Source organism: Cyprinus carpio, chromosome B22 (genome assembly GCF_018340385.1).
Source record: "Cyprinus carpio isolate SPL01 chromosome B22, ASM1834038v1, whole genome shotgun sequence".
Lineage (NCBI taxonomy): Eukaryota > Metazoa > Chordata > Actinopteri > Cypriniformes > Cyprinidae > Cyprinus > Cyprinus carpio.
In genome coordinates, this window is record NC_056618.1 from 21,570,448 (window position 1) to 21,592,525 (window position 22,078).

Genomic DNA, 22,078 nt, shown 5'->3' on the forward strand with positions numbered 1-22,078 from the left:
GCCGCATGAGTGGACAAGTACAGTATGAGTATGCTGGAAATATGGATTGCAAGATTGGCTTCTGGAACGCTTCAGCAATAACTCCTGCTGTTACAAAGAAAAATCCTTTTAGTTGCGACTTTCAGCTGTTCGTCTTCTGAGGTGAAGCGGGTGAGGTACAGGGTGGGTTTGCTGTTCATGACATTTCTAGACAGTTAAACAGCATTACGGCATGCAATTTGTTCATGACAGCGATCAAAGCAACTCGCCCTCAATAGAAGCTCGAGAAGATAATGAAATTGGGGCAGAGATGCTCCAAGCTAACAGCTACGGACAACAGCAAACCATAGAGAACAAAAGCCTTTGAAATGCATGCTAATAGATATGCTCTGCTGTTTGGGTACAAAATAGACAGCTTTCCATACAAATTAGACAGCGTCCAATCCAAGCCATTCCACCGACAAAGAGATGTCTGATTAGTCAAAGGGAAATGCATATAGGCTTATTTGTTAGCATTGAAGAAGTATATTACATGCTAATTCATCAAAGATATGTACTGTTCATCGTTGTTAGCCAATGTTTTTTTCATTTACACAATAGCTTTGTTAAACAGCCTGTTCTGAAAAAAAAAAATATAACACTACTGACACTACCGATGCAAACTGAATAAGAGCGACTAATCCTCAAGCTAACAAATTGAGCATATCAGTCAAACTGGGTGTTTCTTCTTAAATCTACAATGTAAAATCCTCAGATAGAGAGAATACTAATTATCTTTGCAAGTAATTTTACTTAAATTGGCTACAGAAGTGCATGTTTGCAAACTGAATATCATCAATCTTCTTTACTAGTTAGCATTACAGCTAGTTTTTTACTAGTTAGCATTACAAGCTAATTTGTTAGCTATTCTGGAACTTCAATAGATGTTAAAGCAACTCTAGCAAAACAGTTAATATGGATGTGAATGAACACATTTAGAATACACAAAAGAAAACAAGGTAGCTTTGTTCACAATACAGTATAAAACAGACCACGAAGAAAAAGGATGTTTTTGCTACAATATGATCTTAATACTGCTATGTCATTGAAACCCAGTGTAACGCTGTATATTACAACCTCTTTCTCTCTATCACATCATATTTCCACCATCTGAAATGACTATATACAGGCTGTTGATGAAAATCCTGATTGTACCTATGTTTGAGTTATTACCGCAGCACCTACCCGCCAAAACTCATTTCTCCCAAAGCTCGGAGAGAGGAAAAATATTTGGAGGCCTTCAGGCAAGGATTCTAAGGAAATGGTTTACATGAAAGCCACGCCTGGGTCTGTTTGGGTGTAAGCTGCAGAAGCCTCACAGCCTAATGAACTAGCTAAGCGCGCTAACCCTCTGGCAAGTTCAGCGTTTGGTGTTAGATATTAAGCATGCATCATAACCTTCAGAGAAGCAATAACAGTTCTCTCACTTCCAGTTTAAAATTACCACAAAACTGCTTTTGCAACCTATCTTACTTCCATTTCTGTGTGAAACAGCATCAAAACAATGGTAATAGCAAAGTAAGCTAAGTAGTTCATTAGAATTACAAATCAGTTCTAAGCTGGAAAACTAAGACTAAGAGTCATTGTCTTCCCTATTTTCTGAAATAAATTTCAATCTCAGAACCCTGTATCTCCTGACAGACTTTTATCCACAAACTGTACATTCGAGTTAGCATTGTGGCTAAAGACAGATTGAGGGGCAGAAAGGATCTTAACAAATGTATTTCACATTTCCATTAACACGTTTCATAGAGCATTTGGTTCATAACACAGATACGGGAAAAATGACTTTTAGCACTATCAGCAACCGGAACTAGAGACCAACACATTAGCTAGTGTTTTTAAACAGAAAGACGACTCCAGTGGAGCATTTCACGGCCTTCTGCTCTTTCTAAAATGACACTGAATTGATATGTTTACCCACAAAAACACAGTCCAGATGAGTCCAGACAGCTCTTTTCTTTAAGGTCATTAAGCTTCAAAAAGGATCCAGAAAATCATAAAACATTATAAAATATGATTTCAGCCTAACTTTATGCCATTATTCAGTGAAAATCTTAACATCCTATAACATCCTAGCACACTTTATCACATTCATAGCTCATGATAGAAATAGTAATTTGTAAATTAATCATTGTTTTGATTCAAATCTTTTCAATTATTCAGTTGCTCCAAAACCACCTAAATGATTCAATGATTCAAATTGGGGGAATTTCCCAAAGTAAAATTATTTTGCAATTGAACTTTTTATATTATTGAAACAAAACATAAAACTTTAGAAACTATATAAAATATTTTTTTTTTCTAATTCTTCTGACTCACTGTTAACAGCTCATTGGAGATTATTACCGAGTAATAATTCATTAATTTTTGGGTTAACTGTTCATGCAATATGTTTTTCTACAAACGTGTCATTAAGAGTTCAGGCAGCCAGTGTGTTAATTAATTTTAATTGTGAAATATTATAGGACACAACAGAAAAACACTAAAATACATTCCAAACCACACTCCTGTTTTCCAAACTCCTCCATTTTTTTCCAGTTTTTATATCCTATCGGCCATAAAATGAAAGTAAAAAATGTAATTTCTGACCCAGCCAATCCCAGAGTCCTCATGATGATCGTGACAGAAATCACGTTACGACTCCCCTGTCATCTGTGGGCCACCTGTAGGCCTGCGCCTTATTCATTAAAAATTATTAAGACATCAGTCATAGAGCCATAATAGAGGAATCCACAGCATTATATCAACAGTAGAGCATCTGCTGAGGTTACTGTCATTCAACGTGACAGTGCATGTTTGCATTGCTTGTGCTTATCAAAATACAATTTAAAAAATGTCTGAAGTCATGAAGAATTGTGTTTGATTTGCTTCAAGTCAAAAGTGGGAAGCTATATGCCGAAATACATAAATCTTACTTGATCTCTTTCCTTCCTTAAAGCTGAAGTGTCATTTTTCCTCAATGTAAAAACAGCCCTTTTTTGACTGACCCCTGTAAGATTATTTTGGGTTTGTGTTCCTTTGAAAGGACATTATATTCAGGAAGCTCTGGGAATGGCTTACCTCAAATTTGTTTGATCTCCATCCAGGCATTAGACTGCAAAGACAACAACCGATCTGGCATCGACAACAATGGGATTATGTCATAATGGGAAACAACGTTCTGAATTCAAATTACATCGTTTTATTTTCACTGTCTGTCCTTTCCTCTGCAGGACAAGAAGCTTTTCTCACACTAATAATGTTTTTCACAAAGTGTCCTCTCCTTGGACACGATCTTTGGAAGGCTTATGTTGTGTCGGCTCGAGTTTTCTTTTTGTCATGGATATTTATCACAAACACATTGTATATGATTAGTGTGTGTGCACGTGTCTAGGTAAAAAGCATGCCAGTTTTTTATGTAATCATTGTAACGCACACAGTTCACCTAAAAAAAAAAATGGATTTATTTATTCACCCTCATGTGATTCCAAACCTTCCAAGACTGGCTTCCAAAGAACCATAACAAGTCTACTTCAGAAAATAACTGAAGTGAGTTTAAGAGAACCATGTAAATAAATATATGTAAATAAAACCATATTATAATATATTTTACTTTTTTTTTTTTTTTTTATTTTTTTTTTTTTTTTTTTTTTGAAAAAAGTCAATCACTTGTTTAAAAAATGCTCTGCTACATCAGACATGACTTTTATTCTTTCAACCAAAAAACAAACAGTGTTGCTGTCATGAACTATAAACACAACCATTTTAAAAAAATATTTAAAAAATATATAAATATAATATATATATAGATGAAAAAAAAAAATATTTAAAATATTTAAAACTTTTATTTAAAAATAATTATTGGCAACTTACTGTAAAAAGTACTAAAATTACTAAAATGAGGAGAAAAAAATTATATTAATAAAAACAATAAAAACACAATTATTATAACTAAAAATGACATAAAAATAAAATCTATTTCAAAATAATTATTTATACTATTATAGTACATAATACTGAAATCACATTACTAATGAATCAAACACTTTATATTTATGTCAATCTCTAAAAATAAAATAATAAGATAAAGCAATTTTATGGTGCCTTTATGACATTTTTGTCCTTTTTAGAACTTGTTAGATGCATTACTATAAACTGCACGGAAAAGAGTTGCGTGAAGGACCAACAAATAAGTGTGACTAAATGACAACAATTTTCATTCTAGGGTAAACTATCCCTTAAAGTTTAAGGTATATTTCGGCTAAACTGGTGCAATTGATAAGTACTAAAATCCCACATTATTGTATTCAACTTTGACTAATCTGATATTTTAGAAGCAATGATATTCTTATTATCAAAAAAAATGGGCCAGGTTATATAACATCAAAGCACAGGCGTCTTCGTCTATCAATGTTATTCCTTCCCTCTCTTTGTACGTCCGTAGGTGTAATTTTAGCCATTATAGAAGCTTTCCAAAGGCATTCATGCATTTCAACGCTTCTGATGAAAGTCTCATTTAACATAATAGCCACCTTACATCCGTCTCCATATTGAGTATTCCGCCCACCTTTCTGGTGAAAAATGGCAATTATTGACTATTGGCTGTTTCATTTACGTGAGTCATTAGTATTCCCACACCATATTTCAGACTGTAGCCAATTCTGAATATCAGTGCATCTGTCTTTTTGTTTCTGTGATGTATTCTCTCCTCTCTTTCCACACCACAGCCGTGTCAAGGGAACCCAAGATGCTTCTAATTACAGCAAGACAGCAGCTTCATTAGCCAGGAGTCCTGCTGAAGAGATTTACACTTCAAAGGACAGCAAGAGAGAGCAAGGGACAGAGAGAGAAAGAGAGAGCACTGAGGGGAGGATACTTAGAATGACAGAAGCCAAGAGAACAAGTGCTGAAAGACACCGACTGCACAAGGGATACTAGGGATTGGAACACCGAACATAAGGTGTGAATGTACAGTACAAAGAAAAAAAGAGAATGCAAAGAGCTAAGAAAAAAGAACTGGAATCTGTTTAAAGGGAGAGTTCAAGTTTTGTCACCATTGAACTTACCCTCAGTGCTCAAAGTGGGTCGGAACGCAGTAAAAAATTTATAAATTTTAATCTTTAGCATACAGCCACTTCTCACATGTTGCCAGTAATACTGTGCTACTCAGAATAAAATTGGAAACACTTCAGGCATCACTAATAACTAACAATATTAAAAAAACCATTGACAATGTACAAGAATTCTGGTGCAGAAATAAAACAATCCGCCAAACACTGAAGGCCTCTTGAACATGCCAAAAGATAATGGATCGAAGTTGTCATATGATTGGTTGTATTCTACAGGAATTCTGGGAAATGCATGTGTCGCGTTCTTTAACATTCCGCCAGCTCATGGAAGAAGAAATTTTTACAATTGTGACAATGAGCTCTGTCAGGATCAACTAAACACTGGATTTTCAAAAGTATGCGAAATATGTAAAGTTCACAGGATAGACTCTTTAAAATATGTCTTAGAGTTTTACACACCAGTCTGTTATTGTGGGGACATTTCTACACCCTAAACATAATGCAGCACAAAATGAAATGTGATTGGTTGCTTAACCTGTCAATCATATTCTGGTAGACACGATTAACTGGTAAAAATTTGTTTGACCACTTGAGATTTTGGACTACTGTCTCTACTGCAGTTAAACGCCGTTGACACGCAAGCAGCAGCAAAAAAGAAGTCATTTCGCTATGTGCGCATGCTGTCTGAGATTCAGTTTCTGAGCGCTGTCAGCAAGGCGCACGTATGCGAAGGCAGTGGTCATAGTGTATTATTTTTTTCACTTTATAAGCCAAAATGCCCGTCTTTGCAAGGATCCTCATCAACACTGTAATTTAGGTCTTATTTGAAAGCAAACAGCTGAGAAAGAAAACACGTGTAACAGTATATTGCAGGGTTATTCAAATCTTGCCCTGGAGGGCCAGTGCAGTGCAGAGTTTGAATAACCCTGGTATACTGGATCCAGGTAGCTCTTAAAGTGACAGCAGTCTAATATTCCGGCTGTCTGTCATTCATGTTAATCAAACAACAAGAGAGACAAAAACTCACTACTCTTGACTAAATCACTTTTGTAACTTTACACAGTAGTGTTTTATACATTTTATTACTTTGTATAATGTATATAGCATTTATTTAATTTGTCCTCCAGTAATTTTGTGTCCTATTGTTTGTAATTAGCTTCTTATTCTTATTTAATAGCTGACTGCTTACTTGTCTTCAGTCAGCTTTAGTTTTTTGTTTTTTTTGTTTTAATTTAGGCTAGCATTAGTTTTGTAAGTGTGTGATACTGACACTGGTGTCAAGAATTATGAAATTTCTATAGTATCAAAATTTTTGATATCCTAAAGACCTCATTTAAAGCTAAAATAACTATATTGTGATATATATTGTTACCATGAAATTAAATTACTTATATCATGATATAAGATTTTGGTCATACCGCCCACCCCAACTTGGCAACCTGACAGCAATGAGCAAACAACCAATTTTAACACCTTAGCAACCACCCAAAAATGTCCTAGCAAACAATCACCCTCATCAGCTTCTCTGAAGTGAGCTACAGCCAATATAAACCACGCCCAGCATCCATTAAAAACACCCTAACAACCTCAAACACTAATAAACAATCCGAACACCTTAGCAACCACCTAGAAACAACCTAGCAACCACCATACACTCTAGTATCTCTGTGGCACATTTTAGACAAGCAAACATCACTCACATTGTAAAAATCAAACACGTTTTAGAAGTCTAATAAGACTGAAAATATAGTGTTTACTGAATGTTTTCTTTTAGAAAAAACAAAAACACTATAAAGTTTCTGTCAAGGAAGCAGCTCTGAATTAGTAGAGAAAATGTTCCCTTGTCGAAGCCTGAAAGTGTGGAAATAAGATAAAGGCCCGTGTGCTAACGATCCATTGCCGTGTCATTCCTCCGCTCTTTGTTCCTGCTACACTTTTATTTCTTTCATCCTTCCCTTTTTCAGTTCGCAGCTTCTTTGCAGTGCACTTCTGCCTCTCTTGCCTTCTTTCTGAGTCCTTTGAGATTTAGGAGCTTTTGATCAGATTTGTTAGAGGCCTTTCCTGACGTTCTCTCACTTTTCCCGCCCTCTCTTTTTCTCTGATTCCATGGACACTCCTTGCTCCTTATGTCATTTCTTTTTTCCCCATCTCTCTTTCGTTTCTATTTGCCTGTTCTCTTATTGGTCTTGTGTTTTTATTTCCTGCACCCTTTTCACCAAAGATACTGATGAAATTATTGCATGCATTGTTTCATGTGTGTCTCTATTTCTTCCCTGAGGAATGGATGAAGCACAAGAGAACAAATTTGCTCTTTTTCATGGCAGCTAATAACTATAGAGAATACATTTTGCAATCGTTAAGTAATTGGAAACTCACATGAATCCAATCTACTTTTAAAAATCAGAAATTATAGAAAAAATCTAAATACTTTTTTTTTTTAATCACACCCTACACCTACAATATATATATATATATATATATATATATATATATATATATATATATATATATATATATATATATATATATATATATATAATAAAGTATATGCTTAATCACATTTTGCACACATATTTGGGACACAATGCATTTTTGCTTCGAAAAACAATAGGTAAGTAGTTCATAAATTCTGTCAATAAAATAGTACATAAACACTATAATGGTGTGTGGTCTTGTTGCTTTATAATGAGTCCATGCAGGCTTATCTCTCACTGTGAGGCGGTGTGTGCGTCAACCCACCATTTTCTATGCATCAGCAGAGTGGAAGGAGTGCAATGTAAGGAGCCTTGCTCTTTCCTTCCTCGTCTTATCTATCGCTCACTCTCTCCTCCTTCCAGTCGTGACTGGCACAGCTCCAGCCACCTACCCTCCCAAGAACCGCTCTTTCACTGAGAGGCAGGAACAGAGAACGAGGCGCATAAAGGTCTAAACAAGCACCAGGCCACATATTCAACAGATTCAGAGATGTGAAACATTGCTAAGAGGTTGCTCTTTCTTAGCTCAGGACAGTTATGACTCATTTAACAGGGTCATATCATATTTTCCGTGGTCCTTCTGGGATTAAAAGAACTTGAGGTACTATAAACATTCTGTAACTTGCAGTCCAAATAGAGCATTTCTTGACTTAACTAAGCACAAAAGAAGTATCAGTATCAGATGTACAGAGAGTAGTCTAGTAGAGCACAACACAAAAAATCTTTAAACACAATGAAATCGCCATAACACAATGCATAGAACTAATTTTGTTGTGTTGTACTAATTCGCTGTGTTGTAGCTTGTTTGCATTGTGTGTGGCTTTTTTCTGTCATGTTGAGTTAACTTTGTGTTTTTTTCCATTGTTTGGTGCTAATTTCATTGTGTTGTGGCTTGTTTGCTTTGCGTTGTGTTAATTTCTTTGTGTTGTGGCTTGTTTCTGTTGTGTTGTGCTAATTTTGTTGCTTTGTGGCTTGTTTCTGATGTGTTGTGATTTTTTTTCCATTGTGTTGTAGCTTGTTTCCATTGTGTTGTGCTAATTTCTTTGTGTTGTGCGTTGTTTCTGTTGTGTTGCGACCTGTTTCCGTTGTGTTGTGGCTTGTTTCCGTTGTCTTGTGCTAAATTCATTGTGTTGCATCTTGTTTCCATTGTGTTGTGAAGATTTTGTTGTTTGGTGCACTACTGGGCCACCGCAATTATGCTTATTTGTTAATCAAAATTGGATAGATTGGATTGGATAGATGCTACTATTTAAAAACAAAACCAAACCAAACCAAACAAATTTTAACAACACAAAGCAAAGCAAAGCAAAACAAAACAAAAAGCTGCAATAAGGTTTCCAAAAACGTATCATTGTCATTCCTGGTCTGTGTGTAGCACCTACAGCTCTGCATATTCTGCTTTAGGGATCACAATGTAATAAACGTATGGTTGGAATACATTTTTACCAAGGTTCCTGATCATTTTAAGCTGATTTTAACAGTTTGCGCATCACATTTTGGTACAGGCCATTCTGTGAATGTGTCGAACTTTTCTACGGCTTTGCAAAGAGGCTGTAACAAAAGCTGTTCTGCAGCTGCAAAAACAAACAGCTTAATTCTGAGAGACAAAGAGAGGGTGAAAAACTAAAATAGGATTGTGATTGGCACAAAAATAAATACACAAAATATGTATATAATTTTTGTGAAATGTAATTTTACATGCAGGAAAAGTATAGGTCTATTAAAGCAGAAAAATAAAAAAATTAAAGTGGATAGCATAAGCACAGCTCAAATTAATCTAAGTAGTATTAGAAGAAAATGTTTTCACAGTAAATACTGTGTTCTCTGAACTAGCCTACCTCTTATCATCTCTAAAATACAGCCACTTCATTTGTGCCATTTGGGAGCTGCATTTTATTCTGCTTTCGTTTTTCTTATGTATTTTGCAAGGGATTCCCAATTACACCCAAATGAAGCAGATCCTGAAATGATCATGAATCAGATATATATGCATTCTGACAAAATACCACTAGTGAGAAACTAGGAGACCAGGGAGACCAGAAAACAAGGCTTCGGCGGGTATGCAAAAACACACACGGTGGCTGAACTTGACTTTGTTATTTTAATAGACTCTACCATGGGTCACTGTTGTAATGAGCGCGCTGTAGAATGAAACAAGAATGTAATGTTCGAGCTTTCCATTACAGCCATTCATCTCGTTAACTGTCTCGTCATCATAGTCTAATTTAAGCAAAACACACCAACTCGGATCGCCATGTTGCTTGGTAACTAAAACGTTGCTCTGGCAGATTGCCTCTATAAAAATAATAATTGCTTTGACCTGCGATGAAGCGTAACGAATAGAAAGAAGAGATTGCAAACAAAACTGGCATTAGTATAATCATAATTTATCAAGGATTTTTGCTATTCTAGATATTTTAATTTTATAGATGTCTCCTCTGCTAACCAAACCTGCATTTATTTGATCCAAAATACAGCAAAAACAGTAAAATATTTGTATTATTTAAACAAAAGTTGTATTTGAATATATTTTAAAACGTAATTTATTTCTATGATTTCAAAGCTGAATTTTTAGCAGCATTACTCCACTCACATGATCCTTCGGAAATCATACTAATATTCTGATTTGCTGCTCAAAAAACATTTATTATTTTTATTATGTTGAAAACAGCTGAGTACGATTTATTTTTTTCAGGTTTCTTTGAAGAATAAAACAATTCAGAAGAACAACATTTATCTGAAATGGAAATCTTTTGTAACATTAGAAATGTGTTTATCATCAACATGTAAAATGTGGATCATGTGGCACTGAAGACTGGAGTAATGATGCTGAAAATTTAGCTTTGATCGCAGGAATAAATTATGTTTTAAAATATATTCAAATAGAAAGCAGTTATTTTAAATAGTAAAAATATTTCACAATATTACTGCTTTTGCTGTATTTTGGTTTAAATAAATGCAGGCTTGGTAAGCAGAAGGGTCTTCTTTTTAAAAACATTAAACATCTTAATGTTCAAAAACTTTTGACTCGCCAGTGTGTGTATAATTAGTAATAATTATTCTTATAAAATATTATGATATATCTATATATATATATACACACACACACACATATATCTATATATATATATACACACACACACACACAGCACACACACACATATACACACACATACATATATATATACACATACATACATATATATTATAGATATATATATATATATATATATAAGTAGTATACACATACATACATTATATATTATATATATATATATATACATATATATATATATATATATAACACACACACACACCACACACACCGTTTATATTTAAACGATATATACACATATCTTATTTTGAATATATTTTATTTTAAAGGGGGTCATGAAATGTGAGAAACCAAATTTTGCATCTTTTGGAAATAGAGCGTCTTTGTACCATTAAAGGGATAGTTCACCCAAAAATCAAAATTATGCATTAATGACTCACCCTAAACCCGTGAGACCTCCGTTCATCTTCGAACACAGTATAAGGTAAATTTTAGATTTAGTCCGAGAGCTTTCTGTCCCTCCATTGAGAATGTATGTACGTTATACTGTCCCACGTCCAAAAGGTAATAAAAACACTTCAAAGTAGTCCATGTGACATCAGAGGGTCCTTTAGAATTTTTTGAAGCATCGAAAATACATTTTGGTCCAAAAATATCAAAAAACTACGACTGTATTTCAGCATTGACTTCTCTCCCGGGTCTGTTATCAGCGCGTTCACAGCGAGCATACGGTTCGCGACCGAATCACTAGATGTAAACGGATCTTCTTGAACCAGTTCACCAAATCGAACTGAATCGTTTGAAACGGTTCGCGTCAACAATAAGCATTAATCCCCAAATGACTTAAGCTGTAACTTTTTTAACATGGCTGACACTCCCTCCTGAGTTCAAATAAACCAATATCCCGGAGTATTCATTTACTCAACAACAGTAACACGACTGAACCGATCCAGATAAACGAACGAACCATTTGACTCGTTTCGAGTCAAGAACCGTTTCTGTCGGACGCGGTGCGATTCGAGAACCGAGGAGCTGATTGACACTGCGCATGCGTGAAGCAGACTGACACACAGCGCGCGCTCTGAAACCGAACTGGTTCTTTTTGGTGATTGATTCTGAACTGATCTGTGCTAATGTTTATGAGCGCAGGGTAAACCGAAGGCTTGAATCAAGGGCAATCATCGCCAAATCATTACGTCGAAGCGTCGCAGGCAAAAGAACTGGTGAACCGTTTGTCGTGCAACGGTTTATTGAATAAACTGTCCGAAAGAACCGGTTCGCGGATAAGAACAAACTCTCCCATCGCACTACCGGTGATCCGGAAAACCGTTGCAACCGGTTCTTGCTCGAGAACGAGTCAATGTTTCGTTCGTTATCTGCTCGGTTCAGTCATGTACTGTTTGAGTAAATTGAATTACTCACCATATTGGTTTATTTGAACTCAGGGAGTGTCAGCCATGTTAAAAAAAGTTAACAGCTTACTGTACTTACACGCGAACCGTTCAAACGATTCAGTCGATTGTGGTGAACTGGTTCAAGAAGATCGTTACAATCGATGTGATTCGTTCTGCGAACCGATGTGCTGTGAACGCGCTGATATGACAGACCCGGGAGAGAAGTCATGCTGAATAAAGTCGTATTTTTTGATATTTTTGGACCAAAGATGTATTTTTCGATGCTTCAAAAATTATAACCGGTACCCTCTGATGTCACATGGACTACCTTGAAGATTTTTATTACCCATCAGGTTTTTCTGGGATGTGGACAGTATACCGTACATTACATTCTCAATGGAGGGGACAGAAAGCTCTCGGACTAAATCTAAAATATCTCTTATACACTGTGTTCCGAAGATGAACGGAGGTCTTACGGGTTTGGAACGACATGAGGGTGAGTCATTAATGACATAATTTTGATTTTTGGGTGAACTATCCCTTTAAAACATCCTGCAAGTTTCATAGCTTAAGACGTCCTCCCCATTATAAACGAGCCATTTATTTAATCAAGCTCTAAATACAGCTCGTTCCGGAGCCCATGGTAAGAAAAGTGACGTCACGGTGCGAAGTGACGTTTCCAACCATTTGCATATGCCCGCCTCCAGCACAAGACAACTACCGCTCATTTCGTATCGTTTGTCGCGCCGCGCGCACTCACAAGTGTTCAGTCGACGGACAGCGAGTGGGTCTGTGTACAGGAAAATACAATGCCACGCAGATGTGCTCAAACATATAAGGTTTTATCATTGCAAGAAGCCATCGCTTCGATGCATTCACCCGCTAATAAACAGTTACGCTCATCGCAAATGTTCTGGCTGGGGGTGTTATAATTGATCATAGGTCACTGTCGTTAGCAATCATAACAGTGGGCATAACACTGAAACTTCTTAAAGGGGAACCAACCCTAAAAACAGGACTGTTTGAATATCAAAGGATAGAAACAGGGTGGGAAAATGTCCATAATATTTTAAAAGTTTTTTTTTTTTTTAAATAGTCATCGTAAATACTATTGTCACCTAGGGAACCAATAATAATAAAACAAAAAAACCATGTAGGTCGACCCCTTTAAAAATTATACTAAATCAATCAGTATTAGATAACACACACTATATTATATAATTTTAATATGTAGTTCACATATAGACGATATAGTATATAATATATTATATATATATATCTATAATATATATATATATATACACGACACACACACAACGCAGACACACATATCACCTAATACATATATATATATATATATATATATATGGACATGTTTTTAATGGATCAAATGAGAGGTCTAATTTGTTGGCTAAGACTAGCAGAAAATACTTGCTTACAACAGAAAATGCTTACAATAAATGTATGTTTGTTTATGATGCTCATTTGCATAAAGCTGAAGTCAACTTTGTCGCGTCGCCAACTGTCACTGCACCTTGCCAATGCTCTCTGAAAATGATTGACTTTCAGTTGCTTTGTCACTGAAAATGGCTATAAATGTAAACAATCTAAAAAAAAGAAAAAGTCAGTCCACCTACATAATTATGCATATATTTAAGGGGTGAAATTGAATTGTGTCTGAGTGCTCATAAAAACAGCAACATACCAGCCTGCAGTCTGTGCGCGATGAACCGAATCTGAACTGCCATACAGGCAGCAGACAGCCGTTATTCCGCATCCAGTCAAGCATCTCCACGGCCTCTGGTTTAACATGATTAAGCACTGCATAAAATGGAACAAATCTCGCTGTCTGGCTGACAAGCCCTGCTCGACGTATCATAAACCTGCATTGTTGCATTCATTAACCGCAGCTTGTTATGTGATGTGGAAGAAATCTGCAGGGAGAACAGGCAAAGGATTTTGTCTTATTAAGCAGTGGTTGGATATCCAGCTGCGCAGTTTTAAGACCACTACAATAATTGTAAAGAGGCCTGACAGTGGAGAACTGCTGGCGACTGCAGAATGAACCTGCCGTGAGCTTGGTGCAACCACCTACTGAACCACTCGCAATTAAGCACCACTGAAAGCCAGGAAGTCTTTTGTTCTCAGAGATTTTATGGAGTTTCATTCAAGTATCAAATTAATTTCCTACAATTCCTTAAAAAAAAGATATGAGTCAATTGTGGAAATATACAAGTCTACAGAGCTATAAAACTAATGTGTAATTAATATCAAAATCTTTTGTCCAACCAGAGCACATTATTATGGAGATATAGTTTCTTTTTCTTTAGGAGAATCATCTGAGGACGAAGAGACTTACAGGAGCAGTTCATCTAAATAATAAAAATGGATGAAAATGTACTCATTCTCAGGCCATCCAAGATGTTGATGAGTTTGTCTCTTCATCAGAACAGATTTGGGGAAATTTAGCATTACATCACTTGCTCACCAATGGATCCTCTTGCACTGAATGGGTGCCGTCAGAATGAGACTCCAAACAGCTGATCACAATAATCCACAAAAAAAATCCACACCACTCCAGTCCATCAATTTATGACAAAAATCTGCATTTATAAGAAACAAATCTAATATTAAGATGTGTTTAACTTCAAACTGTTGCTTCCGGCTGAAATATGAGTCCATAATAACACTTTCCCCAGTAGAAAAAGTCTATCCTTGTTGTCCTCTCACATCAGAATCCACCAACATATTTGTTTAGAACAGTTTTAGACTGTTATCTCTCGTAAACTGTGTTTGATCTGTGCATATTTTTCTCCTTTTTCAGGTGAGACGACTTTTTCACTGAAGAAAGCAGCATTATGCATAGAGGACTTGTATTTAAAAAATGAAATGGTTTAATGTTAAAAACATAAAAAATTATAGATTTGTTTCTAACAAACTTCAATTGATGTACTGGAGTCTTGTGGATTACTGTGATTTTTTTTTTATCAGCTGTTTGGACTATCATTCTGACGGCACCCATTCACTGGAGAGGTTCCATGGGTGAGCAAGTAATGTAATTCTAAATTTCTCCAAATCTTCTTTGATGAAGAAACTATAAAAAAAATGTAGTTATTAAATGTATATTGTTTAGAATCTTTTTTTCTGTCAGATTTAAACATTTTGTCCACAAACTGTCTCTTAAGTAAACCTTCACACGTAATGAAGATTAGCCTCATAGCAGCTTTGTTTCTCCTTTATAAAAAAAAAAAAAAAAAAAAAAAAAAAGCCCCTCATTACATTTATTCCACAGGATTTAGAACATTGTGAGAAAGATATAGAAGAAGAAAATTACCACGGACAGGGAAAAGTTGTGTGCATATGTGTGTGTGTGTTTTAAGTGTTGTGTGGCCGTGTGTGTGTGTGTGTGTGTGTTTAAGCTTAGGTGTCTAACTGCTGATGTGTGTGTATGAGATTAGGAGGTAATCAGCCATGGTCCAGGTTTAGCCACAAGACAAGTAATTGGTCCCAGCCGTATCAAATGTCACATACACACTACCACACACACACTACATTCAACACAGATGAAGCAGATGAAGTTGTTTCAGAACATCACCTGACCCCACTGCCCACTTCCTGAGTCTAACCTGAGACACTCACCTGCACATGAAACAACTTAACGCATGACCAACAACTAGATACTGTGACTTGGTAATGCTGTAGCAACTGAAAAATCAAGATAACCAGCTTAAACATGTTTGCAAGTATCATTAAACTTGATGTTAGCTATGCAAAATATGCTAGTGTAAGTTTGTGGCCACAAACTGAAAAGTTATTCTAATTAATAGGTTTTCAAAACTTATTATAAGTAGTATAAAACAGCTCTCAGATAATCTGAATATGCTCGATTACAAGAACAAAATTTTCTTCAAAAAGCCAGTGGCAAGGTTTTAAAATGGCGATAACAACAGCTAGCAGTCTCCTAGCCGGGTTAAATGCTCTTCACCCATGACAGAGTCACCCTGAGCTAATCATTGTGATTCAGCTCGGAAGGAACAGGAACAAAGAATTAATCAGATCACAAATTACGAGCCACAGTCCTGAAATACTTTCATTATTACTCAGCAGTTCTTAACGAAAAATAGCAATACTTTTCTCATTTATGTCCACACTAAAGCAATCTTCCTACTCAGATGGGAGGTTATTCTCTCGAGGCAATTTTCTAAACATATAAATAGTTTTCTTTGTACGCATTGATGAACAATCATCTAAGCTAAAACTGCTAAATAGTATGTGTAAACAAACTCCTTGAAACTTGCTAAGCTTACACAGGATCAGGGGGAAGAAGACAGTAGTAGAGATGCTACAAACTTAGTTTTCAGTAGCATTGCTGCATGTTTTTCAAAACTTATGAGATTTAGCGGTAACAAGCTACTAGACGCAGGTTTAGCATGACAAACTATAGTTTTCTGTCACAGTGTATTGCATTAACCACATTAGCCAAACAGCCATGTACAACACACTCTCGTAAAATGTTTCAAAAATGGATAGAAGCATTTTGTTTATAAAGACAAGAAAGCCGTTTACTGTTAACTACTATTGACCAATGATCAAAATGCTAAATCACAGTTTGCTATCATAGTACGGCAGCTTGTCAGCGAACTACGACTCTGTGTAATGTGATTCATCTGGGATTATGAACACGATATTGCGTAGCTTGTCAGCGAACTACGACTCTGTGTAATAAATGCCGCTCCATCTGAACGCACGTGATGGAGATTTACTACTAATCACAGAACCGGCTTTACTGAGGAGATGCGCATGACAATCACATGCGATTTATCGTGCAGCCCTATATCATAGCATATTGCGCCAATAGCATTAGCCAAACAACCTGAGGTAAAAATCAAACACGCTCTCCTAAAATTGCAATAAATGGCTTTAACAACTGCTTGTTTTAAAGTAAACAGACAAGAAAGATCAATGCCATGGTGTTAGTTTTCTGTCACAATGTATTGCTCTAACAGCACTAGCAAAGCTTGAGGTAATAATCAAACAAACTCTCCTTAAATGTCTCTTAAAATGCAATAAATGGCCATAACAATGGTTTGTTTTAGTGGTAACGGACAAGAAATGTCAATACCAAAAGTTTATGCTATTTGGTGTTAGCTAATATTGAGCAAAATAGATATCTTAGCATATTGCGCCAACAGCATTAGCCAAACAATCTGAGGTAATAATCAAACACGCTCTCCTAAAATTGCAATAAATGGCTTTAACAACTGCTTGTTTTAAAGTAAACAGACAAGAAACATCAATGCCATGGTGTAAGTTTTCTGTCACAACACATTGTGTTAACAACATTAGCCAGACAATCTGAGGTATAAAAAAAAACATTCAAACACACTCTTCTAAAATGTCTTCTAAAAATGCAATAAATGGCTACAAACAAAATAGAACTTTTGGAAATGATGCTGTTTGCTGTTAGCTACTATTGGCCCAAGTAATATTAAAGAATTGAGATTTGTCCATCAGTTTTTAGTTAGCTGCCATAAACTGAGGAGTAGGATCGCATAGTGCAGCTAATGTAGCCAACCGTGTTTAATGGTTAACTTGACTGTAGCTTAACAACTTAGTATAACTTGAAAAGCTACAGTTTTAAAGTAGTTCCTCCAACACTGGATAAAGTTATGCATTTACTCCATGGCCTGTTCCTAAGAAGGAAATTGAAGCATTTAGACCTCATTGACTTTTGTGAAATACCCCATTCTTCTGGCTCCCTGCCTGTCCGTCCGCATTAATGAAGAAGGAGAGCAGAAGAGCACACTGGGATAGCTTTTGGAGGACCAGGCCCATGGGTACATTTGGGTACTTTTTTGCCAGTTTGTTCATGTCTGCCGATCCCACTGGTGCCCATTACTGAGTGAGGATGACAACAACAGACTTCTCTTTCTGGGTGCAAGAGATCATCTAGCATCACACTTTACAACAGAAGTACTCACATACGCACTTAAACACCAAGATACACACACACACACACTTGGTTCTCATGACACAGCCCATTATGTGTGACCTTTTTCATAAAAAGCCTCCTCCGGGAGCTTTTCACTCAAGAAAAGATGCTTCAGGACCAGGTCCATATGCCATATCCTCCTAGTACCCGAGGTCTCTATTCATTCAGAGAGCCTTTAATTGGTTGGTTGGGTCACTCCTCACTCATTCCGAATGTTAAATTAGTCGTTTGTTCGGTGATAACCTATAAAAGTAAGTCGTAAGGGAGCAAAACGTATATCAATTAACGCCTCTCTCCCTACCTTTCACCTTTTCTTCCTCTCCCGGTGGAGTGAAGAGAGAGGTGGATACGCATGCTAATTATTCAGCGTAACGATCGCTCGCTCTAGTTAAGAAGCAAACACACTCAGCATTATTGACAGGGCTTGAAAATGAAAAAAAAAATCAGTCGGTTCACTCCGAGCAGAATCAATATTTTAACGGTTCTGTTCTTGCGTTCCTCTGATATTATTACCGTTCCAAAACCGGTTCGGGTGGATGAAATACCGGTTAATGTTGTTATTTTTTTTTTTATTTCTTTGCCTATAATTTGCCTAATAATAATAATAATAATAATAATAATAATAATAATAATAATAATAATAAAGTACAGCGTTTTCTTCACTCAAAAAAAAGGAAAAAAGAGAGATCTGGTAACCAAATTTCCAATATTAAATGGAACGAAAAAATAACGTTATTACGTTATTAATGGCCATTTCAAATTTTCGATTATATTCGGAACTAAAAAATTGGATTTAGTTTCTGTTCCTGTCACAATTTAGTTCATTTCTGGTTTTCCGGTTTTCGTTTTCGTTCCTTGAACCGGTTCAGAACCCTGGTTATTGATGGCTTGACCAAAGAGGTGACGGGTGTATTTCACAATGACAAATGGTCAATACTCCTTTGAGGACAAATGACAAGAAAACACAGTGAAATGGTATATAGAGGTTTTGCATTATTTACTGTGTGATGTACATCATTTACACATGTGATAACATGGAAAGATGGAAAAAGGTGAACATATAGATGTCAAAAAAATTAATGTTTAGGTATACAGCAAACCATCATTTAGATGCAGTAATGAGGTAGAAATAAACTGAGACGGATCAAATTTTATATTTCTGTGAGTATGATAAACATTATGCAAAGTCCAATACTGTATTTTTCCTTGTGTTTTTATAAACTATAACAATAAAAAATAAACGTATTATTATTGCTACTATTATTATTATTATTGATCATATAGCATTTAGGTTTCAAAACTTTGAATAAATAATAATAATAATAATAGCAGCTGCTAATAGTAATAATAGTTATAGTTTTTTCTAAAAAACTTTCATTATTATTATTATTATTATTGTTGTTATTGTTATATAACAAAAACTAATTACTTCTAGCAGTATTATTATTGACCACTTAAATCGCAAGAAAAAATTGCATTAATAATAATAATAATAAAATCTACAGTTAGTAACAATTATTATTATTATTATTATTATAACAGTTGAAAATGTAAATATTGGCAAACATTGATTATAATTCTCTCACTGGTTAATGGCTGCCATGAAATATGACCATTATAACAATGTCTTTGATGTTTTTTTTTTTTTTTCATAATTTCGCCATAAGTGTTGCAGTTTTAAGACAGAATATCGAAAAAGTCAACAACAACAACAACAAAATAATAATAATAATAAAGAAACGACCTTGCCTCTAGTCCAAATCCCCTGTACTTTATTACAAGTTAGGTCAAAATTCTCATGAATAAAACATAAATATAAAGCGCTATTGAACTTTGTGATGCAGGGGGAAAAAAACAAGCTTGCACAAAAATAATTTATTTGGAATAACAGCAAAATCAAATAATACTTTTTCTTCAAGCATCAAAATGCTTTTAAAATTCAGTTACTGTAGATGCTCAGGATTTGATGTCATATCTTCACCCCAGGCCTGAGGAGGAGGAAAAATGTTTTATTTTTATTTTTTTCTTCACAGCAGATGAGAAGTTGAAGGGGAGAGAGGAGGTTAGGGCCATGGGGAACTAATGATGAGAAATCAGCGTGCAATCTCACCGCCCAGAAATGACCAACTGATGAAAGCCGGAAGAAACATATGACATATAACCGAGATGAGGCGGCCACCCAACACCAACTGTTAATAATTAAATGCATGCAGCATCTGTTCAGTTACTTGCTCTTGTACACATTCTCTGATCTTGTAGATGAAGTCACAATAATCATATTCTAAATATAATCATTATGTAAGCAGATGAATATCAGAAATTCACACATTTCAGACAAAATCTTTTGATCACTGGATCTCGTATGTTCTAGGGCTTCTAACAAACTTTCAATGTGTAAGTGAGAGAAAACATCTCCATTACTAGCCAAGGGCTCAGACGTTATGCTAACAAGTTACAAGCTAAATGCAAGCTACAGTCTTGTTGCAAAAGTTTTTTATCATGTTTGCTTTTGTATTGTGGTGAGGATATGACTGTTGGTCTAAAATTAAGCTAATTTATAACCTCCAGGAGATCTGGGATTACCTCTCTCTCAGATCCAGCCCATGGTTCTACACATTTGAGAGTTAAACAAGGATGTAACTGCCTACAAATAATACATAAACCTGTCCAAAAACAAAGTAGAACACAGTGCCTCTATGCCCTACAAAACTGACTTTATTCATTTAAATATTGAATATATATATTTTTTTATTTGGTTGGTTGGTTGGTTGGTTGGTTGGTTGGATGGATGGATGGATGGATGGATGGATGGATGGAAAGAGAATGACAGAACGATAGAACGATAGAACGATAGATAGATAGATAGATAGATAGATAGATAGATAGATAGATAGATAGATAGATAGATAGATAGATAAAAAAAAAATAAAAAAAAAAAAAAAAGACAAATATATTAGTTATTTATTTTTCTCTCAGCAGCAGTGCAGTCGAGACAAAAAATACAATATTTATACACAAAATATATATCGAATACACTACATATTTTTTGCAAAGGCTCAAGGTTTATGGGGTGGATAAAAGTATCATGTTATTGTTTACAGATCTGCTATTGAATCTATAATATCTTATGGCTTTACAATATGGTTTGGCAATTTGACTGTTAAACTTAGATCACAACTTCAACTTTTGGTAAAGTGTAATTGAATAAGTGTATTGTTGTATGTTTGATCTGCTCTCTGGATTGCATAAGACATTTTTTTTTTTCCTGAGGGACATATTAGAAGAGAAGCTTAACTTAACTTACTCAAGAATGCGAGTACAGAAGATACATGATCATACCCGGATGTGTTCTTGATATCAAGGATGCATTGAATCCTGGTTAATATACTGTAAGCAACAAAATCACAGCATATCTCAATTCTCACAAAGATGTGTTCCGAGTCCTTAGTCCTTCAGAGTTCGTTCTTTCAAGGTATCCTGGCATGACTGGCCTCCACAAGAACGCAAGTCCGTTCTATGCATTCTTGGAATTGAGAAACAGCCTTTTTCTGGCTATTTCTTCCAAATCCACCTGCTTTTATGGCCCCAGTCCATGTTCCTTTCTCCTCACCTCCATCTTTTCATTTTAATCACCTGCCCTCTCGCTCTTTATCATCCTTTTCCTCCTCTCATTTCCTCTCCCATTCAACTACCTTCCATCCACCTGACTCATTCTTTTACTCCCCCATTGTTCACTCCCATTCACTTCTGTAATATTTCTTTCTCATATCTTCTCTTTTTTGCACCCTTTTGTAATTCCAGCAGTGCGACCAGACAGCTGATGAGAACAAAATCAGTGTTGTCAAAACCAGGACCACCCACCAGCTGATCAAACCGGCCTGAAAATAGCCCCCTTAACCCCCCGCAGCAGAAAAAAACGTGCCACTCCACAGCTGCATTGTTGCATGCAGCCTGTCAGAAACGTGCTGTGCCGTCTGTCTCATTATGGTTTTGATGTGCCGCCATTGTGATCATCATCTCCTCCTGTTCTGGCCTCTTTATTGCGGCTGTTTTTTTTTTTTTTTTTTTTTTTTGAGAGTATCGTCTCTACTTTG

The 22,078-nt window shown here is 35.7% G+C and overlaps 1 protein-coding gene across 4 annotated transcripts in view; it reads right to left on the reverse strand.

Moving 5' to 3' along the window:
- The window catches only part of LOC122141800 (protein phosphatase 1 regulatory subunit 29-like), a 125,537-nt gene that overhangs the window by 30,537 nt on the left and 72,922 nt on the right, over nucleotides 1-22,078 (reverse strand). The window contains exon 3 of one of the 4 annotated variants that reach the window (XM_042749962.1): nucleotides 7,809-7,957. The exons of the other annotated variants lie outside the window; for them this stretch is intronic. The gene's annotated coding sequence lies outside the window, so the exon portion shown is untranslated. The remainder of the gene's footprint in view (nucleotides 1-7,808; nucleotides 7,958-22,078) is intronic. 4 annotated transcript variants of the gene reach the window in all.